This window comes from Loxodonta africana, chromosome 4 (genome assembly GCF_030014295.1).
Source record: "Loxodonta africana isolate mLoxAfr1 chromosome 4, mLoxAfr1.hap2, whole genome shotgun sequence".
NCBI lineage: Eukaryota > Metazoa > Chordata > Mammalia > Proboscidea > Elephantidae > Loxodonta > Loxodonta africana.
In genome coordinates, this window is record NC_087345.1 from 163110826 (window position 1) to 163135612 (window position 24787).

At 37.2% G+C, this 24787-nt stretch overlaps 1 protein-coding gene across 4 annotated transcripts in view; it reads right to left on the bottom strand.

Annotated features, from left to right (window-relative positions):
* DNAJC1 (DnaJ heat shock protein family (Hsp40) member C1) overlaps positions 1 to 24787 on the bottom strand; it is a 334787-nt gene that overhangs the window by 9335 nt on the left and 300665 nt on the right. The gene's annotated exons all lie outside the window — the stretch shown is intronic.

Genomic DNA, 24787 nt, shown 5'->3' on the forward strand with positions numbered 1-24787 from the left:
CCCATGTAATCAACATTCTGATAAACTATAGAACATTACCATTATTTCAGAAAGTTCCCCTGTGTTTCTAAGTCAAGCCCTGCCCCAAGCCAGAAAACCACTGTTCTGGCCCATAAAACAAAACAAGACTAAAGGGCACAGTAGCCCAGGGGCAAGGACTAGAAGGCAGGAAGGGACAGGAAAGCTAGTAATAGGGAGCCCAAGGTTGAGAAGGGAGAGTATTGACATGTCATGGAGTTGTTAACCAATGTCATAAAACACTATGTGTACTGTTTAATGAGAAGCTAGTTTGTTCTGTAAACCTTCACCTAAAGTACATAAAAAAACAAAAACTATAAGAAAGAAAACTACTGCTCCGATTTCTATTATGTATATTTTAAAATATGGGGTCAAAATTAATTTTTTTCACATGAATAGTTAATTGCTCCAATACATTTATCTAACAATCCATCCTTTCTCCATTTATTTAAAATGTTAATTTCATTAAAATTAAACTGCACTGTAAATAAGGACTGTTTTTCTATACTTTATGTTCTGTCCCATTAATTCAAGTATATTCCTGAAGCGATATTTCAGTGATTTAATAAAATTTCAAAATGAAATGTCAGAAAGCGTGATCATTAAGAGCTTAGAGTTAGATCTGGTTTTCAATCTTGGTTCCTTGTTAGCTAAGTAACTAAGTGATTTTCTATCCCTTCTCTGTTCATGTGTTACTCTCTGTAAAATGTGGGTAATACTACTAATACCACTTGTCTCTTAGGGATGTGTTATGTTTGAAACAAGCTTTTAGCATGATACCTGACAGACAGTAAAACCTCAGTAAATATTACTTATTATTATTGAAACAGATAATTTGTTTTTCATTTATACAAAGGGTAGAATTAGAGAAAATATTTAAAGCTCTTTAGGAACATACTTCAGTTCTGATCTCTACCTTCCTTTCCCTTTATAGATGACCTTGCTTCCTATTTCTGTAAAACTTTGAAGGCATCCAACATGAGCTTCCTTAATTTCTAAATTTCTCAATTCAGAATTCGATTGCATCACCACATATCAGTCCCTTCTTTTATCCCAATTCAAAGGAAGAAATTATCTTCCTTCCTCTTGAGGCTAATATGCTACTTGAATCAACAAAACTATGCTCCGTCAATTAATTTCCTTTGCTTTTATCTTCAACTTCTCTCTATCCATCAGATACTTCCCATAAACCTTCAAACTTAGCTCAAGTGGTCTCTGTTATAAAAGACTATCATTCCTTGATCTTGTCTTTTCTATTACACTTGGCTTTCATGAGTGTATCTCCTTTTCTTTCTCTGAATGTTCTTTTGTCGGCCCCTCCTATATGCTCCTGCCTCTTGCTCCCTAATAGTTTTCCTCAACATTTGTTCCTTGTCATTCCTATGTTCTCTTCATTTTCTCCTTCAATATCTCATCCCATCTACTCAAGAATACCTTAGAAAATAAATCATTAGCTTACATCCCTGGCCCTGATCTCTGCCATGGAATGCCAGTCTCATAGAAATTGACCATGTTAACAGTAGATCAACAGGTCTGAAAGGGATTTCATCTATATAATAATAAGCACTGTTCTAAATAATATTTATATGAAGATTTACATGTGTGTATATACATTTTCCTCACAGCAACCACATTAGGTAATATGTAATTATTATCCCCATTTTATAAAAGCTGAGGCCCAGAGAGAATAAATAACATGGCCAAGGTTAAAAGGCTAGTCAGCAGCAGAACCCAGGAAAGTCTGGCTCTAAAATCTTTACTCTCAATCACTATAATATACCACTTTTCTAATCCAAATCTCTCATTTTACAAAGGAAGAGACTGACCAAGAGAAGTTAAGCTAGTTTTTGGGAGAGCCCGGAATGGCTTCCTGATGGCTTGGCCCAGTGCTCTTTTTGCCTTTCCTCTCTACCAACCACTGTATCTCTTATTCAGAGCTTCTCTAAGTAAAGGAGCTTCCAGATTCTCAAACTAAACCAACCCCAAACTACACTCGTTAACTTTCTTCCCAAAACAACTTCTCTAGTTTTCTTTCTTTTTCTCCTTGTTTTTTCTTTTCTTAATAGTACTACTATCATCCCAGTCACTTAGGCTCAAAACCTAAGAGTTAACTTTTAGACTTTTCTCTCTCTCCAACCAGCTCCCAAGTTCCTCACAATATCAAAAAATCATTACCATCTGTTCCCTCCTCACTCAGACCTCCGCCACCTATATTAGTTCTTCGTTCCCACCTGGCTGAATTAACATAACAGTCTCCAATTTACTTATTAATAGTTATTACAGAATACGATCCATAAGGCAGTGCTCTGATGAAATACCTTTGATGGCTTTTTTAGTGACTATATAATAATGTGTTTAATTCTTAACCTGTCAGGCAAGGAAATCCACAATCAGCCTCTTTTTCCTGTACAGGCATACCTCGTTTTATTGTGCTTCGCAGATAATACATATTTTTACAAATTGAAGGTTTGTGGCAACCTTGCACTGAGCAAGTCTATTAGTGCTATTTCTTCCAAAAGAATGTACTCCGTGTCTCTGTGTCACATTTTGGTAATTCTCACAATATTTCAAACTCTTTCTTTATTACGTCTGTTATGGTGATCTGTGATCAGTGATCTCTGATGTTACTATTGTTAATGATCTGGGGTGCCACCAACTGCTCCTATATAACACGGCGAACTTAACCAATAAATGTGTGTGTTCTGACTGCTCCACTGCCTGGCCATTCTCCCGTCTCTCTTCCTAGCCTTGGGCCTCCCTGTTCCCTGAGACATGACAATATTGAAATTAGACCAATTAATAACCCTTCAATGGCCTCTAAGTGTTCTGGTGAAAGGAAGTCACATGCTTCTCACTTCAAATCAAAAGCCAGAAATGATTAAGCTTAGTGAGAACGGCATGTTGAAAACTGAGATAGGCCAAAAAACTAGGCCTCTTGCACCAGGTAGCTAAGTTGGGAATGCAAAGGAAACGCTCTTGAAGGAAATGAAAAGTGCTGCTCCAGTGAGCATATGAATGATCAGACAGTGAAACAGCCTATTGCTGATAGGGAGAAAGTTTTAGTGGTCTGGACAGAAGATCACACCAGCCACAACTTTCCCTTAAGTCAAAGCCTAATACAGAGCAAGGCCCTAGCTCTCTTCAATTCTCTGAAGGCTGAGAGAAGTGAGGAAGCTGCAGGAGAGAAGTCTGAAGCTAGCAGAGGCTGGTTCGTGAGGTTTAAAGAAAGGAGCCGTCTCCATAACCTAAAAATGCGAAGTGAAGCGGCAAGTGCTGATATAGACGCTGCACAAGCTATCCAGAAGATCCAGCTATCCAGAAGATCTCAGCTTTATTGTGATATTAACTTTATTAGCTAAGACAACCAATGAAGGTGGCTACACCAAACCACAGGTTTTCAAGGTAGACGAGACGGCCTTCTGTTGGAAGACGCCATCCAGGGCTTTCACAGCAAGAGAGAAGCAGTCAGTACCCGGCTTCAAGGCTTCAAAGGGCAGGCTGACTCTCTTACGGGGGGCTGATGCAGCTGGTGAGATGTGAAGCCAATGCTCATTTACCAGTCCGAAACTCGTAAGGCCCTTCAGAATTATGCTAAATCTGCTCTGCCTGTGCTGTATAAATGAACGATAAAGCCTCAATGACCACATCTGTTTACAACATGGTTTACTGAATATTTTAAGCCCACTGTTGAGACCTACTGCTCAAAAAAAACAGATTCCTTTCAAAATATTGCTGCTCATTGGCAATGTACCTGTTTACCCAAGAGCTCTGATTGTGATGTACAAGGAGATTGATGTTGTTTTCATGCCTGCTAACACAGCATCCATTCTGTAGCCCATCGATCAAGGAGCAATTTTGACTTTCAAGTCTTATTATTTAAGAAATATATTTTGTAAGGCTATAGATGCCATACATAGTGATTCCTATGATGGATCTGGGCGAAGTAAATTGAAAACATTCGTGATTTGTGGGATGAGGCCTAAACATCAACATTAACAGGAGTTTGGAAGAAGCTGATTCCAACTCTCATGGATGGCTTTGAAGGGCTCAAGGCTTCAGCGGAGGAAGTAATTGCAGATATAGTGGAAAAAAGCAAGAGAACTAGAATTACAAGTGGAGCCCGAAGATGTGACTGAATTGCTGCAATCTCATGATAAAACTTCAACGGATAGGAGTAGCTTCTTATGAATGAGCAAAGAAAGTGGTTTCTTGAGGTAGAATCTACTCCTGGTGAAGATGCTATGAACATTGTTGAAATGACAACAAAGGATTTAGAATATTATATAAAACTTAATTGATAAAGCAGTAGCAGGGTTTGAGAGGGCTGCCTCCAATTTTGAAAGAAGTTCTGTTGTGGGTAAAATGCTATCAAACAGCATCACATGCTCCAGAGAAATCCTTCCTGAAAGGAAGAGGCAATCTATGCAGCAAACTTCATTGTTGTCTTATTTTAAGAAGTTGCCACAGCCACCCCAACCTTCAGCAACCACCACCCTGATCCGTCAGCAAGGATCAACTTTGAGGCAAGACCCTCCAGCAGCAAAAAGATTACGAGTTGCTGAAGGCTCAGATGATGGTTAGCACTTTTTAGCAATAAAGTATTTTTTAATTAAGGTATGTACATTTTTTTAAGACATAACGCTTTGCACACTTAACAGACTACAGTATAGTGTAAACATAACTTTCACATGCACTGGGAAACCAAAAAATTCATGTGACTCAGCTTTATTGTGATATTAACTTTATTGTGGTGGTCTGGAACTGAACCTGCAATATCTCCAGGGTATGCCTGTATGCATATTTTAGTTCAGCAGAACTAAACAGCAAATGCACCCCTATCTAGTCAGAAATTCCCTACCCTGTACTTTTGCCCAGTATTAACATTGGCTGAAATTACTTTCTTTTCTTCATCAAACCTTTCCTTAAATATCTGTCTGTCCAGAGTCAAACCATTCTTCAAAGTACTCTCAAGGGTGACTTTCTCCCTGAAGACTTCCCAGACGTCCATCACCAGTACTACCAACGCTGGTCACAATTAATCCCCTTTCTCTTTCAATTTCTATTGTATTTTTTAAAAATTCACTTTCTTACATTATCATACTATGAAAAGTACTCCCTTTCTCTTTTGATGTACGGTTCTATGAATTTTTAATACATTCTATAACGACCACCACCATAATCAAGATGCAGAAAAACTATTTTTTCCTGCATTTTTTTTTATTTAACAAAATATTTTGAAGAGTATTCCAGAGTAACACCCGAAACTGTGATGTAATTCACATACCATACAATTCAGCCATTTAAGGTATACAATTCAGGGATTTTAGGTATATTCACAGATATGTGCAACTACCACCACCAATTTCAGAACATTTCATCCCCTCAGAAGAAAACCCTTACACCCCACACCCAGTCCTAAGCAACCACTAATGTACCTTCTGTCTCCCCAGATTTCCTTATTCTAGACTTTCATATGAATAAACCCATTGCCATCAAGTCAATTCCGACTAATAGCAACCCTATAGGACAGAGTAGAACTGTTCCATAGGTTTTCCAAGGAACGGCTTGTGGATTTGAACTGCCAACCTTTTGGTTACAGCTGAGCTTTTAACCACTGCACCACCAGAGAATGGAATTGTATGATATGAGGACTTTTGTGATTGGCTTCTTTTATTTAGCATAATGTTTTCAAGGTTCATCCAAGTTGTTACATGTATCAGTACTTCATTCCTTTTTATGGCTGAATAATATTCCATTGTATGGATATACCACATTTTGTTTATCCATTTGTCCACTGATGGATATTTGGGTTGTTCCTACCTTTTGACTATTACAAATAATGCTGCTATAAACATTAGAGTACAAGTTTTTCTTTTAATTTTTAAAAACTGTGATAAAAAAGCAAGGTCATGGAAGCTCCATAGGCATATCCAAACTCCCTGAGGGACTGAATTACTGGGCTGAGGGCTATGGAGACCATGGTCATGGGGAACATCTAGCTCAACTGGAATAACATAGTTTATAAAGAAAATGTTCTACATTCTACTTTGGGGTCTTAAAAGCCTGCGAGTGGCCAGCTAAGATACTCCACTGGTCTCACCCCTTTGGGAGCAAGGGAGAATGAAGAAAACTAGAGATACAAGGTAAAGATTAGTCCAAAGGACTAAATGGACCACGACTACCATGACCTCCACCAGACTGAGTCCAGTACAATTAGCTCATGCCCGGCTACCACCACTGACTGCTCTGACAGGGATCCAAACAGAGGGTCCCAGACAGAGCTAGAGAAAAATGTAGAATAAAATTCTAACTCAAAAAAAGAACAGACTTACTAGCCTGACAGAGACTGGAGAAGCCCCAAGGGTATGGATTTTGGACACCCTTTTAGCTCAGTAATGAAGTCACTCCCAAGGTTCACCCTTCAGCCAAAGATTAGACAGACCCATAAAACAAAACGAGACTGAAGGGGCACGCCAGCCCGCGGGAAAAGACTAGAAGGCAGGAGAGGATAGGAAAGCTGGTAATAGGGAACCCAAGGTGGAGAAGGGAGAGTGTTGATATGTTGTGGGGTTGTTAACCAATGTCATAAAATAGTATGTGTACTATCTGTTTAATGAGAAACTAGCTTCTTCTGTAAACCTTCATCTAAAGTACAATAAAAAAGGATATTAAAAAAAATTGTGATAAAATGTATAACATAAATTGCCATTTTAATCATTTTAAAGTGTACAATTCAGTAACATTAATTACATCCACAATGTGTGCAACTATTACCACTCTTTCCAAAATGTTGCATCATCCCAAACAGAAATTCTGTACTCATTAAGCAATAAATCCCCATTCTCCTGTCTCACCGGCCCCTGGTGACATCTAATCTATTTTCTATCTCTATGAATTTGCCTATTCTAGATATTTCATATAAAAACCAAAACCAAATCCAGTGCCGTCGAGTCGATTCCTATAGCTGGAATCAAATAATATTTGTCCTTTTCATGTACAGGTTTTTATTTGACGTATGTTTTCACTTCTCTTGGGTATATACCTAGGAATGGAATTGTTGGGTCATATGGTAGCTCGAGGAGCCCTGGTGGCACAGTGATTAAATGCTCTGCTGTTAACCAAAAGGTTGGTTGTTCGAACCCACCAGGTGCTCTGTGGGAGAATGATGTGGCAGTCTGCTCCCATTAAGATTATAGCCTTGTAAAGCCTATGGGGCAGTTCTACTCTGTCCTATAGGGCTGTTATGAGTTAGAATCGACTCAATGGCAATGGGTTTGATGTTTTGGCTATGGTAACTACTGTTTGAGGAATTGCCAGACTATTTTCTAAAGCAGCTGCACCATTTTACATTCCCACCAGCAGTGTAAAAGGGTTCTGATTTCTCCACATCCTTGCCAATACTTGTTATTATCTGACCTCATCCTAGTGGGTGTGAAGTGGTATTTTATTGTGGTTTTGATTTGCATTGCTCTGATGACTAATGATGTGGAGTATATTTTCATATGCTTATTGGCCATTTGCATATTTTCCCTGGAAAAATGTCTATTCAGATTATTTTCCCATTTACTGTTAATTAGGTTATTTGTCTTTTCATTGTTGAATTGTAAGCATTCTTTATATATTCTGGATACAAGTTCCTTATCAGATATACTATTTGCAATTATGTCCCATTTTGTGAAGTGACTTTTCCCTTTCTTTTGAAGCACAAAAATTTTAACTTTGATGAGGTCCAATTTATTTTTTCTTTTGTTGCTCATGCTTTTGGTGTCATATGTAAGAATCCATTGTCAAACCCAAGGTCATAAAGATTTACCCCTATGTTTTCTCTAAGAGTTTTACAGTTGTAGCTCTCACATTTAAGTCTCTGATCCACTTTGAGTTAAATTTTGTGTATAGTGTTAGGTAAGGGTCCAACTTCATTCTTTCCCATGTAGCTATCCAGTTGTTCCAGCATGATTTGTTTAAAAGCCTATTGTTTCCCCAGTGAATGGTCTTGGCACCCTTGTCAAAAATTGGTTGACCATAGATGTTGGGTTTATTACTGAACTCTCAATTGTATTCCCATGATTCGTATGTCGATCCTTGTGCCAGTACCCGACTACCACTATTTTGTAGTAAATTTTGAAATTGGGAAGTGATTCCACCTAATTTTTTTCTTCTTTTTCATGATCATTTTGGCTATTTGGGGGTCTCTTGTAATTCCATATGAATTTCAGTATCGGCCTGTCAATTTCTACAAAAAAGTCAGCTGGGATTCATGATAGGAATTGCATTGAATGTGTAGATCAGTTTGGGGAGTATTGCCATCTTAATAATGTAAGTCTTTTGATCCAAAATGAATATTTTTTCATTAATTTTGTTCTCCCTTAAATTTCTTTCAACAATGCTTTGTAGTAATTTGAGTCTTCTGTCTGTTTTTCTTGGTCAGTCTAACTAAATGCTTGTCAATTTTGTTGATCTTTTCAAAGAGTCTGCTTTTGGTTTCATTAATTTTCTTTACCACTTTTCTATTCTCTACTTCATTAATTTCTGCTCTAATTTTTTTCCTTCCTTCTGCTTGCTTTATATTTTGTTTGCTCTTCTTTTTCAGTGCCTGAAAATGGAAGGTTAAGTTACTGGTTTGAGAGCTTTCTTCTTACTATAGTCACTTATAGCTATGAATTTCCCTCTAAACACTGCTTTAGCTGCATCTCACAAGTTTTTGTATGTTGTATTTTCATTTCTAAGAATTTTCCAGTTTTCCTTTTGATTTCCTCAATACATTGGCTATTTAGAAATGTGTTGTTTAATTTCTACCTATTTGTGAGTTTCTCAAAAATTTTCCTGGTATTGATTTCTAATTTCATTCCATTGTATTCATAAAATATACTTTGCATTATTTCTTTCCTATTACATTTGTTGATGGCCCAGCATGTGGTCTATCCTGAAAATGTTTCATGTGAACCTGAAAAGAATGTATATTTTTTTGTTGATATCAGTCAGGTCTACTGTCTAGTTGGTTTATAATGTTGCTCAAGTTTTCCATTTCCTTGTTGATTTTCGGTGCAGTTGTCCTATCCATTATTTAAAGTGGGGTATTGAAGTCTTCAACTGTTATTTTTGAAATGCCTATTTCTCCTTTCATTTCGGTCAGATATTCCTTCATGTATTCTGATGCTCTGTTCTTAGGTGCATATAGGTTTATATTTATTTTATCCTCATGATGGATTGACATTTTTATTGTTATAAAATGTCCCTCTTTATCTCTAGTAGCTTTTCTTGTTTTAAAATTTTCTCTGGTATTAGTACAGCCATTCTAGCTTATGGTTGCTATTTACATAATATATCTTTTTCCATCCTTTTAAGTTCAATCTATTTGTATCTTTGAAATTAAACTGTGTCTTCTGTAGACAGAATATAGTTGGATTTATGCCTGCCATTCTACTTTTTGTTCTCTATATGTCTCATATCTTTTTTGTTCATCTCTTCTCTCTTTCTTGCTTTCTTTTTCATTAAGCAAAATTTGTCAATGTAGCATTTTAATTTAATGACTTTCTCAGTATACTTTTTGAATTCTTTTTTTTTGTGGTTGCTCTAGGATTTACCATATACATCCTATCAAAATAAGTTTTAGATTTATACTAGCTTAATTCCAGTGGCATATAGAAATGTTACCCCTTTATAAGTTTATTTTCTTTCACCCCTTTTGTGGCATTATTGCTAATACATACTACATCTATTAATGTTATAAAACCAACAATACATTTTTAAATCTTTTATTGTGCTTAAGGTGAGGGTCTACACAGCAAATTAGGTTCCTGTTTAACAATTTCTACATAAATTATTCTGTGATATTGGTGACATTTTTCACAATGTGTCAACATTCTCATTTATTCCATTCTGGTTGTATCAGTACTCTAGTTTCTTCTTACCGTCTCATTTTTGCTTTAGAGTAATTTTTGACCATTTGGTCCCCTATAGGTATTTTTTTTAAACCAAAACCCAAACCAAACCTGGTGCCGTCAAGTTGACTCTGACTCAAAGTGACTCTACAGGGCAGAGTAGAACTGCCCCATAGGGTTTGCAAAAAGTGACTGGTGGATTTGAACTGACGACATTTTGGTTAGCAGCCGTAGCTCTTAACCACTACACCATCAGGGCTCCCGGTTTTCTAAAGGAGCTCATTAATTACAGATATAGTCTTTATTTTATGAGCCAATCTGTTATTTAGCTAAAAGGTAACCTTAAAGAATAATTTTGGTTTAAGGTTTAAAGTGTATCTCAAGTGGGATCGTCTCAGGGAGTCCTCTAGTCTCAACCAGTTCGGTAAGTCTGGACTTTTTTAAGAATTTGAGTTCTGTTCCAAATTTTTCTCCCATTCTATATGGATCCATCTACTGTAGCCCTGAACAGAATGGTCAGTAGTGATAGCCAGGCACCATCTGGTTCTTCTGGTCTCATGGTAGATGAGGCCATGGTTCATGTAGACTATTAGTAACCAACAGTACATTATTATAATTATCATTTTACTGTCTACATCATTTCCTTAGCCCAATACAGCTTTGCTTTTGCTCACCTCCCTTGTGCTGCTATTAGAAAATACATTACACATATATTCATTTCTGAGCCCTGGCAGCTCAGTGGTTAAAGTGCTTGGCTGCTAACTGAAGCGTTGGCAGTTCATACCACCAGATATTCTGCAGGAGAAACATGTGACAGTCTACTTCAGTAATGATTTACAGCCTTGAAAACCATACGGGGCAGTTCAATTCTGTCATATAGGATTGCTATGAGCTGGAATCGACTCAACAGCAGTGGGTGAGTATGTTACTTTTCTATACGTTACGTTGTTGTAAGGTGCTGTCGAGTCGGTTCCAACTTATAGTGACCCTATGCACAACAGAACGAAACATTGCTCGGTCCTGCGCCATCCTTACAATCGTTCTTATGCTTGAGCTCATTGTTGCAGCCACTGTGTCTATCCACCTCATTGAGGGTCTTTCTCTTTTCCACTGACCCTGTACTCTGCCAAGCATGATGTCCTTCTCCACAGACTGATCCCTCCTGACAACATGTCCAAAGTATGTAAGATGCAGTCTCGCCATCCTTGCCTCTAAGGAGCATTCTGGTTGTACTTCTTCTAAGACAGATTTGTTCGTTCTTTTGGCAGTCCATGGTATATTTAATATTCTTCACCAACACTGCAATTCAAAGGCGTCAACTCTTCTTCGGTGTTCCTTATTCATTGTCCAGCTTTCCCATGCATATGATGCGATTGAAAATACCATGGCTTGGGTCAGGAGCACCTTAGTCTTCAGGGTGACATCTTTGCTCTTCAACACTTTGAAGAGGTCCTTTGCAGCAGATTTGCCCAATGCAACGAGTCTTTTGATTTCTTGACTGCTGCTTCCATGGCTGTTGATTGTGGATCCAAGTAAAATGAAATCCTTCACAACTTCAGTCTTTTGTCCATTTATCATGATGTTGCTCATTGGTCCAGTTGTGAGGATTTTTGTTTTCTTTATGTTGAGGTGTAATCCATACTGAAGGCTGTGGTCTTTGATCTTCATTAGTAAGTGCTTCAAGTCCTCTTCACTTTCAGCAAGCAAGGTTGTGTCATCTGCATAACGCAGGTTGTTCACGAGTCTTCCTCCAATCTGGATGCCCCGTTCTTCTTTATATAGTCCAGCTTCTCGGATTATTTGCTCAGCATACAGATGAAATAGGTATGGTGAAAGAATACAACCCTGACGCACACCTTTCCTGACTTTAAACCAATCAGTATCCCCTTGTTCTGTCTGAACAACTGCCTCTTGATCTATGTAAAGGTTCCTCGTGAGCACAATTAAGTGTTCTGGAATTCCCATTCTTCGCACTGTTATCCATAGTTTGTTATGATCCACACAGTCAAATGCCTTTGCATAGTCAATAAAACACAGGTAAACCTCCTTCTGGTATTCTCTGCTTTTAGCCAGGATCCATCTGACGTCAGCAATGATACCCGTGGTTCCATGTCCTCTTCTGAAACCGGCCTGAATTCCTGGCAGTTCCCTGTCGATATACTGCTGCAGCCATTTTTTAATGATCTTCAGCAAAATTTTGCTTGCGTGTGATATTAATGATATTGTTCTATAATTTCCACATTCGGTTGGATCACCTTTCTTGGGAATAGGCATAAATACGGATCTCTTCCAATTAGTTGGCCAGGAAGCTGTCTTCCATATTTCTTGGCATAGATGAGTGAGCACCTCCAGTGCTGCATCTGTTTGTTGAAACATCTCAATTGATATTCCATCAATTCCTGAAGCCTTGTTCTTCGCCAGTGCCTTCAGAGCAGCTTGGACTTCTTCCTTCAGTACCATCGGTTCCTGATCATATGCCACCTCTTGAAATGGTTGAATATTGACTAATTCTTTTCGGTATAATGACTCTGTGTATTCTTTCCATCTTCTTTTGATGCTTCCTGCATCATTTAATATTTTCCCCATGGAATCCTTCAGTATTGCAACTTGAGGGTTGAATTTTTTCTTCAGTTCTTTCAGCTTGAGAAAAGCTGAAAAGCCAACCACTTGGGGCACTTTTGTTATAGCAGCATTAGGTAATTAATACAATACCTGTAATTTTATACAAATGCTTTTTAAATCAGTTAAGAAAGAAGAAAAATAGGCATTTATATTCTCTTTTACAATTACATAGCTACCATTACTGGTGCTGTTTGTTTTTTCACGTAGATTCAAGTTACCATCAGGGGCCACTTGCTTTCATTCTGAAGAATTTCCTTTACTCTTTCTTGAAAGTCAAATCTGCTAGCAGCAAATTCTCTCAGTTCATGTTTATCTGGAAAAGTCTTTATTTCACCTTTATTTTGAAAGTTTTGCTGGATATAGGATTCTTATTTATCAACAACAACAGATTTTCCTGAGTACTGTGAATATGTTATTTTGCCACTTCTGACTTCCATTTTTTTTAAGAAGTCAACTGTAACCTAATTGGGGTTCCCTTATAAGTGACAAGGGAAACCCTGGTGGTATAATGGTTAAGTGCTATGGCTGCTAACCAAAAGGTCAGCAGTTTGAATCCACCAGGTGCTCCTTGGAAACTCTATGGGACAGTTCTACTCTGTCCTATAGGATTGCTATGAGTCAGAATCGACTTGACGGCAGCAGTTTTTGGTTTGGTTATAAGTGACAGGTCATTTTTCTCTTGCTGCTTTCCAGATTTTCTCTTTATCTCTGACCTTCAGTATTTTTACTATGATGTGTTTGCTTATGGATACCTTTGCATTTATCCTAGTTGGATTTTGTTGAGCTTCCTGGATATGCAGGTTATTATTTTTCAATAAAATTGGGAAATTGTTAGCCATTATTTCTTTGAATATTTTTTCTACTCCTTTCTCTCCTCTCTTTCAGATACTCTCATTACACATTCTCTTAGGCTCTGTTCATTTTTCTTCATTCTTTTTTCTCTCTCTTCTTAAGTTTCCATAATCCCTACTGATCTATCTTCAGGTTTGCTAATTCAGTCTTCTACCAGTTCAAATCAACTGCTGACCCCCTCTAGTGAATTTTTAAATTTCAGTTATTGTCATTTTCAACTCCAGAATTTGGATTTGGTTGATTGGTTGGTTTGTTCATTCATTTATTTTATATTATAGTGTTGAGGCAGCATTTTTTTCTCCAGGAAACCTCAATTTTTGCTCTTAAGACCTTAGAATGATTGATGAGAAGCACCCACATTACCAAAGGTAATCTCCTTTACTTAAAATTAACTGTAGATGTTAGCCACATCTACAAAATATCATAACAGCAACAACTAAATTACTGTTTGATTAAATAACTGGGTACTATAGCTTACCCAAGCTGACATGTAAAAATAACTATCACAAGTATTATGGTAGGTTTCTTACATAATAACATCATTTAATTCTTATAATAGCTCTGTGAAATAGAAATTATTATCCTTTTTTAAAAATTAAAGAATCTGAGGCAGAATGAATTTATAAAATATAATCAACATCACCATACTAATAAGTACGAAATTCAAAAACTGAACCCATATCTGTCTGTCTTCTTTGTACTTTCCATTAAACAAAATATCTTGTCTATTTAAAGGCTCCACTTCTGAATGGTAAAAAAAAAAAATTAATAAGACAATTCCTGTCTACAAGAAGCTTGCTTTTTGGTAAAGCGGATATGTACATTAATAACTATTTCTACAAAGGGTAGAAAAGGTCATGAAATAACTGAAGGAATAAAAGTTTAATATTTGGTTGAAGAAATCAAGAAAGGCTTCAGAGAAGAAGTTATATTTGAAAGATAAGTAAGATTGAAAACAGTAAAGATGAGAAACAGAAGATATGCTAGAAGAAAGGATCTGCTTGAGCAGAAGCATAGGACTGGAAAGTATAAGTCATAAAGGATAGATGATAGTGAGTAGTTTCGTCAAAGTGGGATATCAAGAGAAGAACGATATGAATCAATGGTTGAAATAATTTGTGGACAAACTTGAAAAGAAGTCTGTCTTTTATTTAATAGGCCATGCGGAATCATTACAAGTGCCTGGGGTTGGAAGTGATAATATGGAAGCTATGCTTTTAGAAGATTAATTTTGACAAAATGTTTAGAACAGACTAGAAAAATTAGAGTTTTAAAATGAGAACTCTTGTTAGGAGGCCATTATAATAGTCCAAACTACAGGTAATAAGTGCCTGAACTAGTGTGTGGGAAGACGTGGATAACGTTAAGCTTTTGGGACCTTCATTTGTTGATGTGGCACAACTCAAACTGAGAAGAAATATCTGCAAACATCCATTAATAATCAGAACATGGAATGTACAAAGTATGAATCTAGGAAAACTGGAAATCATAAAAAATGGAATAGAGTGGATAAACATCGATATCCCAGGTATTAGTGAGCTGAACTACACTGGTATTGGCCATTTTGAATCTGACAATCATATGGTCTACTATGCCAGGAATGACAACTTAGAGAGGAATGGCGTTGCATTCATCATCAAAAAGAACATTTCAAGATCTATCCTGAATTGCAGTGCTATCAGTGATAGGATAATATCCATACACCTATAGGGAAGACCAGTTAATATGACTATTATTCAAATTTATTCACCAACCACTAAGGCCAAAGATGAAGAAATTGAAGATTTTTTTTATCAACTTCTGAAATCGATTGAACGTGCAATCAGGATGCATTGGTAATTACTGGTGATTGGAACGCAAAAGTTGGAAACAAAGAAGGATTGGCAGTTGGAAAATATGGCCTTGGTGACAGGAACGATGCCAGAGATCACATGATAGAATTTTGCAAGACCAACAACTTCTTCATTGCAAACACTTTTTTTTTTACCAACATAAATGGCAACTACACGTACACATGGACCTCGCTAGATGGAATACGCAGGAATCAAACTGACTACATCTGTTGAAACAGGTGATGGAAGAGCCAGAGGCTGACTGTGGAACAGACCATCAATTGCTCATATGCAAGTTCAAGCCGCAACTGAAGGAAATTAGAGCAAGTGCACGAGAGCCAAAGTATGACCTTGAGTATATCCCACTGAATATTAATAGGAGTAAATATAAATAGGAGTGATCATATGAAGTGGAATTTGTACAACAATTCATAAGTTAGCAAATTATTACCATGTGTTATCTAATCTGTAAAATGGACTTTGTACATGGGTTTGTTCACCCACACTGAAAGCAAATCCAGAATGAAAATCTGAATCCAAAGAAGATGTATCCAAAGGTGACTGAGCACAATGAAGAATTTTCATTTTCCAACAGTAATAATTCTTTCTGTCTTAAAAGTACCTAACACAATTCTCCTTTTCATAGGTGATTATCCACATTTTGCAGAAATAAACCAAGTAATTCTATTGTGTGGTCCTGGTTGCCCTTTTTGATACCACAATGAAAAATAAAACAAACAACCATGCAGAAGGACTTGTTTGCAGTGAACTTATTTTTGCTTCCAGTGCTCACTCTTTACTAAGAGCTCAGGAATGATATTTAAAATTTTTATTCTAGAATTTTTTAGGGATCAACAGCAAATACCCTGATTTACCACTTCCAGAGTACAGCCTAATGATTCCTTGAAAAATATGACATTTTTTCTTCCTAGCCTTCTTACAATTCTCACGATTTTTTTTTTTTTTTCAAATTACCAAAGATGGTCTGTGATTTCATCTGTCAGATCTTTTAAGTCTCATATTCAAAGTCCAGGAAATTTCTTAGTATTTCACCAATTCTGGATTTTGATTCACTCCCTTGAATTTTCAATTTGAAGATCATTCTTCTTGAAAGTTATTAAATCTATACGAACTAATAAGCTTATCACTTCCTTATTCTTCTTAATCTAAATATGGCAAAATAAAGCCTCTGGTGGTCCTTAAAATTTTCCTTTTTTGAAAACATTACTAATATCTAGTCTTCTGGTTTTCTGAATTTAAAGACCATCTCAAGAATAGATTTGACACGTTGAACGCTAATGACTGAAGACCAGACAAGTTGTGGAATGACATCAAGGACATCACACATGAAAAAAGTAAGAGATCATTAAAAAGACAGGAAAGAAAGAAAAGACCAGAATGGATGTCAGAAGACACTCTGAAACTTGCTCTTGAATGTTGAGTAGCTAAAGCAAAAGGAAGAAATGATGACATGGAGGAGTCGAACAAAAGATTTCAAAGGGCGGCTCTGGAAGACAAAGTAAAGTATTATAATGACATGTGCAAAGACCTGGAGATAGAAAACCAAAAGGGAAGAATACGCTCAGCATTTCTTAAGCTGAAAGAAATGAAAAAAAATTTAAGCCTTGAGTTGCAATACTGAAAGATTCTATGGAAAAAATATTAAACGATACAGGAAGCATCAAAAGAAGATGGAAGGAATATACAGAGCCACTATACCAAGAAGAATTGGTCGATGTTGAACCGTTTCAGGAGGTAGCACATGATCAGGAACTGATGATTCTGAAAGAAAAAGTCCAAGCCTCACTGAAGGTGCTGGTGAAAAACAAGGCTCCAGGAACTGACAGAATACCAATGTTCCAAATACCGGATGCAGAACTGGAAGTGCTCACTCGTCTGTGCCAAGCAATCTGGAAGACAGCTACCTGGCCAACCAACTGGACGAGATCCATATTTATCCCTATTCCCAAGAGAGGTGATCCAACCATATGTGAAAATTATCAAACGATATCATTAATGTCACACACAAGTAAAATTTTGCTGAAGATCATTCAAAAGCAGCTGCAGCAAGTACATCAACAGACAACTACCAGAAATTCAAGCTGGATTCAGAAGAGGACGTGGAACCAGGGATATCATTGCTGTTATTAGAAGGATCCTGGCTGAAAGCAAAGAATACCAAAAAGGATATTTACCTGTGTTTTATTGACTATGCAAAGGCATTCGACTGTGTGGATCATAACAAATTATGAATAACGTTGCAGAGAATGGGAATTCCAGAATACTTAATTGTGCTCATGAGGAACCTGTACATAGATCAAGAGGCAGTCATTCGAAAAGAACAATGAGATACTGCACAGTTTAAAGTCAGGAAAGGTGTGAGTCAGGGTTGTATTCTTTTACCGTACCTATTCAATCTGCATGCTCAGCAAATAAACCAAGAAGCTAGACTATATGAGGAAGAACGGGGCATCAAGATTGGAGAAAGATTCATTAACAACCTGCGTTACGCAGATGACACAACCTTGCTTACTGAAAATGAAGAGGACTGGAACACTTAATGATGAAGATCAAAGACCACAGCCTTCAGTATGGATTACACTTCAACATAAAGAAAACAAAAATCCTCATAACTGGACCAATAAGCAACATCATAATATACGGAGAAAAGGCTGAAGTTGTCAAGGATTTAATTTTACTTGGATCCACCATCAACACTCATGGAAGCAGCAGTCAAGAAATGATAAGATGCATTACATTGGGCAAATCGGCTGTAAAAGACTTCTTTAAAATGTTAAAAATGCAAAAAAAATGTTAAAAAAGCAAAGTCGTCACCTTGAAGACTAAGGTGCACCTAACCTAAGCCATAGTGTTTTCAATAGCCTTATATGCATGTGAAAGCTGGACAATTAATAAGGAAGACAGAAGAAGAACTGACGCCTTTGAATTGTGGTATATTAATGAGGAATATTGAATATACCATGGACTGCCAAAAGAACCAGCAGATCTATCTTGGAAGAAGTACCACCAGAATTCTCCTTAGAAGCATGGATGATGTGACTACATCTCACATACTTTGGACATGTTATCAGAAGGGATCAATTCCTGGAGAAGGACATGCTTGGTAAAGTAGAGGGTCAGCAAAAAAGAGGAAGACCCTCAACGAGATAAGATTGACACAGTGGCCGCAACAATGGGCTCAAGCTAAACAATGATTGTGAGAATGGCACAGGACCAGCAGTGTTTCATTCTGTTGTACACGGGGTTGCTAGGAGTTGGAACTGCCTCGATGGCACCTAACAATAACAAGAAGTGTGTGAGAATAGAAAGAAGAAAACAAATGTAAGAGACATATTACAAATATAGTCTACTGAATGCAAACTAGCTTTCCTACATAACCAATCAACCTGCTGAGACAATGCAAATTTCAGATTTATGTAAGTCAGTTTGAACTATTAAGATTCTCTTGGATGTATTTCTAAGAAGTTATATAACTTCAGAGAAAGAGAGTAAGGAAATTTGTATAAAGAGAAATATACAAAGCTAAATAAGAAAAATAAAAGACATACAAAGATATAGAATGTATTACATTTTACCTCAACAATAAAGCAAGCAAAAACAAATAAAAAACAATAAACAGGCACAATCCTAAGAAAAGTTTATGGCCTATGTCTTAGAATTTTTTCTCTGCTTCCTGGCTGGATCCATAAGCTATATATGGTCACATGAGAAATTCTGATGAACTTTTTATTTGAGGTCAATTGACACAGCTTAGAATCCCATAACCTAAGGCACATATAACTCTCTGACCTCCCAAAGTCATGATATAGGCTTTTATAAGTCTTTGTTTTCCTCTTTTTTATATGAAAGGCTGTGAGGCATTAATACATTTCTTATAATCAAACTGACTCCTAATCTCAGAATCCTGTCTAATAAACAAATTCCAGTGACATGGAGGGATGAAGCACCTTAGAGAATCATTCAGTATTGACATAGAACATAGGTTGTGAGAACCCAAAAGATCTCCTGGACATTGTCAAGAACAATTTTCCTGGCTGCGTACTGTCACTGAGTTGGTTTGAGAATACCTGGTTACAGACTCCTTGTACTGACAGAGAACTCCGAATATAGTATATATCACAATCTGGCCTGTCCACCACACACAACAAACAGCTGCTATAATCTGAGTCCTTCAGATCATCAATGTCAAACAATGAAACTGATCGGATGTCACTACTGTGACAAAGTTATCTTGGAGCCATACCTTTTTCTCCCACTTAAAAGACAACTTGAACCTTACATCTATCATACAGAAGTAAAGCACAACTTGTCAACTTTCCAATTCTATGTGGTCCGACTATTACATTAATATTCTAGCGTCTTTGCCAAGTCTGATGTCTCCTGGTACCATAGATGGTTGTATAACAATGATAGCTTCAAGCAATGCTTTTTTCTTTAGAATTTCTCTTATTAATTTTCATCTCAGGATGAGGTATGTACATGCAAAATATTTCTGGTTTTGGGGAAAATTTGGCAGCCTCAGCTGATCGTTTATGACTCTAGGCAGGTTAAGATATTCCAAAATAAGTGATGGTCTAATATAAAGCTCAGTACCCAGGGTATCTCTGAGAATGATTCGGTGAGTAGGTCATTACCAAATCTATTTCTCTCTAGATCTGGATGCCAATTTATTCTTGAAATGTTTGGTGTTATTTTCTCACATGATCCACATTTAATTTTTTAGCTACTCATCCTGCTTTTATGTCATTGCAACTGCAGAAGACATAAAAGGGTCTCTGATTTAATTTAGGCTTGTGAAAAGGTATATTTAGGACCTCTTTTCTAGCTTCATCTTGGGAGAGCGGTCTCACACAGATGAGCCTGCTCTTCTTCTTCAATATCTGAGCAACTAATATAAAGGGGTACTTGGTTAGATAGGCTTTCGGTAACACTGTATCCACATGTATATTACCAGTCATGTGAATCATAGAATTGTAGGGGAATTTGTTTCACCGTGTTCCGATTCTAAGCAGAAAACACTTACAGGCTATACCCTATTCTTAGTATAGTTATGCCTAACTTTATCTTAAAATTTCTCAGGAAATAGAGACCCTTTAATCTAATCTGGAACACATAGGTTAGGGCGGAATGAATTAAAAAAAATCTATAATAGATTTTGTTCATTCTGGTGAAAATGCTGATAAAAGTATAGAAAATTAAATTAGCAAAACAAAAATCATATTGCATACAGTAGAACTAGGACCAGTGGGTAGTTACATGGTGGCAAATTTCTGATCAATATAAAAAGAAGAATTTTCCAATTTTCTGAAATATATAAAGTGTATGCTCATATTCTTGACATTCTCAGATAATTCAGAAAATAAATGTTGACTACTAGTAATAACTTCAAGCCATATTTTTCAAATTCTGGCTGATTTGATGGTATTTTAAGTATTACTGTAACAACAAAAATTATGTAATTGTGAAGTTCATTCACTTGTATTTTCTTTTGGTCCACTTTCCACTTCAATTTAGCACTCCTTACAACCAAGAACTAATGTAGCTTTCAAATACAAAGTGCACTCTGTTACCTGAACATTTAAATAAACCACTTTAAAAATGTTTCCAACTGGTAGAAAGCAGTGCTGTTCATTCTTATTAGTTCTCCAATGTCTTTAAAATTTTCTCTTGATTCTCTGGATAGAAAAACACAGGAGATAATAGCGTTCATCTTGACGATCAAAAGAGGGTCTACCATTAACTGCCCGATTAACACTGTACCTGTAACTAACGTAGATTAGCCATTTACGTGGAGAAAATATTTCTGCTAACACACAACATCATAGTTTTGCAAATATTGTTGGTCTTGTAAGTTACTCTAACAGCCTAGCATCTGCCTCTCTTTTCAATGGTTTCTAAAAGTTTTTTGGCTAAAGTTCCAATTCTCTTGAGATCTGGCCTTGGCTTACTTTTCCATCCTCATCTGTGGTGTTTCCCCTCTAGAGCTCTGCACTCTACCCAAACTGAAACAATTGCAGTTCTCCAAACTTATCAGGCTTTCTTCATTTTCTAGTCCTTTGCATTTACTGTTCCCTCAGCCTGAAGTACTCTTTCCTTTCCCTATCTCCCTAATCCCATCTCCCCATTGAACTCCAACTTATTCTTTAAGTCTTAGCTTAGATGTCATTTCCTCCAGAAAGTCTAGTAGCTTATGCACAAGTGGAAGACTCCCCTGACCATACAGGACTGATGTTCTGTACTTCTGCTCTAAAGAACTTATCGCAGAGTATCTGTTTCCTTGTTGGTATTTTTCAGTATCCTACAGAAGAAACTTTGAGTTGGAATCATGTCAACAACAATAGGTTTGGTTTTTGGTTTATAGAAGAAAAGATAGTGTCTTATTCATGGTTGTATTCTCAGCACCTGGTATATAGTAATTGTTCAATAAATATGTCTGAAATAAATATATGAACGCTTACTCAACAGTCAATATATTTAAAAATACAAAACAAAATTTTGGAGGATAAAGTATCTTTCTTCATGGCTCATTCATTCAATAATTATAATAAGTGCTTACTCTGAACTAGGCACTGTGTTGGGTAGTATGGCTACAAAAGACAAAGAAGTCATGCTCTTGTATGTCTGACCTCAAGGGACCACAGTTAAGGGGAGAGAAAAGACAACAAAGAAATAAAGAATCAGAACAGTGTGAAGGGATATTTTGATGGGAGCTTGAATAGGGTACAGTGGGATACAGAGGACCAAGCAATTCATTTTATCTGTGGATTAGTAGCAGACTGAATGGTCACCACCTTGAAAACCCCATGGAGCAGTTCTACTCTGCACACATGGGGTCACTGTGAGTTGGAACTGGTTAGACAGCAATGAACAACAACAGTAGCAGTTAAGAACGAACTTATCTAAGAAGTAACGCTTGGGCTGCTTTTAAAGTACTCGCTAACTTTTCTATATTCCTTGTATAATTTTTTTTTTGGGGGAGGGTTTCTGGTTCTGAGATCATATGCAAAACTACATGGCTTTTTTTTTTTATAACACAAGTTACAAAACCCATTTTTTTCCTACTTACAGTGACTGGTACAGAATGAGAGGATAAGATGTAAAAGAATCAAAGTAAAGCAAAGGGAAAGTAGTACTTTTGTTCTTCAATATCAACCACAATAATAAAGTAATAATCTTGCCAATATTAAGTGTCTGCATAGACTTTTCCTATCACAAGCAACAAACTGTGCCTTCTTAAGGGAAAGATTTCTTCAGAACCTTCATTTATTGCTAGTTTGGGGCAACAGCACAAGGAAGTTATTTTAAATGGCATTAACAAGTATTAGCATCTGTTCAAGGTCGACCAGTCTATTGACTTGTGAAATCTTTAAGCCATATGTAACTAAAGGAGTTCGGCAAATAATTCAAGGAAGTAAAATAAATCCCCACCATAAAGTATGATGATACTATCAACCACCAATTATACCATGAGTTAAACCAGTTCTTTTATGAGTAAGATCACCCATAGTATTCAAAGTGCATGTGATTGTAGCGAGTAAATCAGATCTAGCCTTTAAAGTAGTAGATACTATCCTTCTGGTAAGATATGTGGTTTTAAGGAGTGGGTATGAATTACAAACTCAGTATAGTCCCCTGGTTACATTCAACTTACAGACAAAGGACAACTGTTACTTACCCTTTAATCTTATGTAAATTTGCCCTAATTTTCAAACAACTGAACCAATCACAACTTGCAACAAATTCTTCATCACAATCACCTTCACCTGCAGCTTTTAAATAACTGAAAAGGCTTCAAGCCTTTTCTTGCACTGAAACAAAAAAACAAAAAAAAAACATTGCCTTTGAGTGGATTTTGACTCATAGCAACCCTAAAAGACAACATAGAACTGCCCCATAGGGTTTCCAAAGAATGCCTGGTGGATTCCAATGGCCAGCCTTTTGGTTAGCAGCTGTAGCTCTTAACCACTATGCCACCAGGGTTTCCTTCTTGCACTAAAGAAAGGTTCTGACTTAGCTAAAAATTCACCTTAAAGAAACAGGAATGGAACTTGTTCACAACCCAGGGACTGCCAATTGAGATGTTTCAACAAACGGATGCAACACTGGAAGTGCTCACCTGTCTACACTAAGAAATTTGGAAGACAGCTACCTGGCCAACCAACTGGAAGAGATCCATATTTGTGCCCATTCCAAAGGAAGGTGATCCAATGGAATGTGGAAATTATCGAACAAAATCATTACTATCACACAACAGGTAAAATTCTGCTGAAAATAATTATAAAATGATTGCAGCAGTACACTGAAAAGGAACTGCCAGAAATACAAGCTGGATTCAGAAGAGATGTGGAACAAAGGGTATCCCTGCTGATGTAAGATGGATCTTGGCTGAAAGCAGAGAATACCAGAAAGATGTTTACCTGCTTTTTTTTTTTTTTTAAATGTGTTTTAAGTGAAAATTTACAATTCAAGTCAGCCTCTCATACAAAAACTTATATACACCTTGCTATGTAACCCTAGCTGCTCTCCCCTTTGTGACAGCATACTTCTCCTCTCCACCCTGTATTCCCTGTGTCCCTTCAATCAGCTCGTGTCCCCCCTCTCTGCCTTCTCATCTCTCCTCCAGGCAGGACCTGCCCACATAGTCTATGTGTCTACTTGAGCCAAGAAGCTTACTCCTCACCAGCATCATTTTCTGTCCAATCCCTGCCTGAAGAGTAGGCTTCAGGAATGGTTCCAGTCTGGGGCTAACAGAGGGCCTGGGGGCCATGACCTCTGGGGTCCCTCCAGTCTCAGTCAGACCATTAAGTCTGGTCTTTTTACGAGAATTGGAGGCCTGCATCCCACTGTTCTCCTGCTCCATCAGAGATTCTGTGCTGTATTCCCTGTCAGGGCAGTCACCAGTGATACCAGGGCACCATCTAGTTCTTCCAGTCTCAGGCTGATGAAGTCTCTGGTTTATTTGGCCCTTTCTGCCTCTTGGGCTCATATTTACCTTGTATCTTTGGTGTTCTTCATTCTCCTTTGCTCCAGGTGGGTTGAGACCAATTGATGCATCTTAGATGACCACTTGCTAGCTTTTAAGACCCAGGATGCCACTCACCAAAGTGGGATGCAAAACATTTTCTTAATACATTTTGTTATGCCAATTGACCTAGATGTCCCCTGAAACCATGGTCCCCAGACTCCCATCCCTGCTACTCTGGCCTTTGAAGCATTTGGTTGTATTCAGGAAACTTCTTAGCTTTTGGTTTGGTCCAGTTGTGCTGACCTTCCCCGTATTGTGTGTTGTCTTTCCCTTCACCTAAAATATTTTTTGTCTACTATTTTTATTTAATTAGTGACTACTCCCACTTCCTTCCTCCCCATCTTCATAACCATCAAAGAATATTTTCTTCTGTGTTTAAACTTTTTCTTGAGTTCTTATAATAGTGGTCTAATACAATATTTGTTTTCGCTCAGCATACTGCCTTCCAGATTCCTTCATGTTATGAGATGTTTTTTGGATTCATTGTTGTTCTTAATTGTTGTGTAGTATTCTATTACCTGAATATACAATAATTT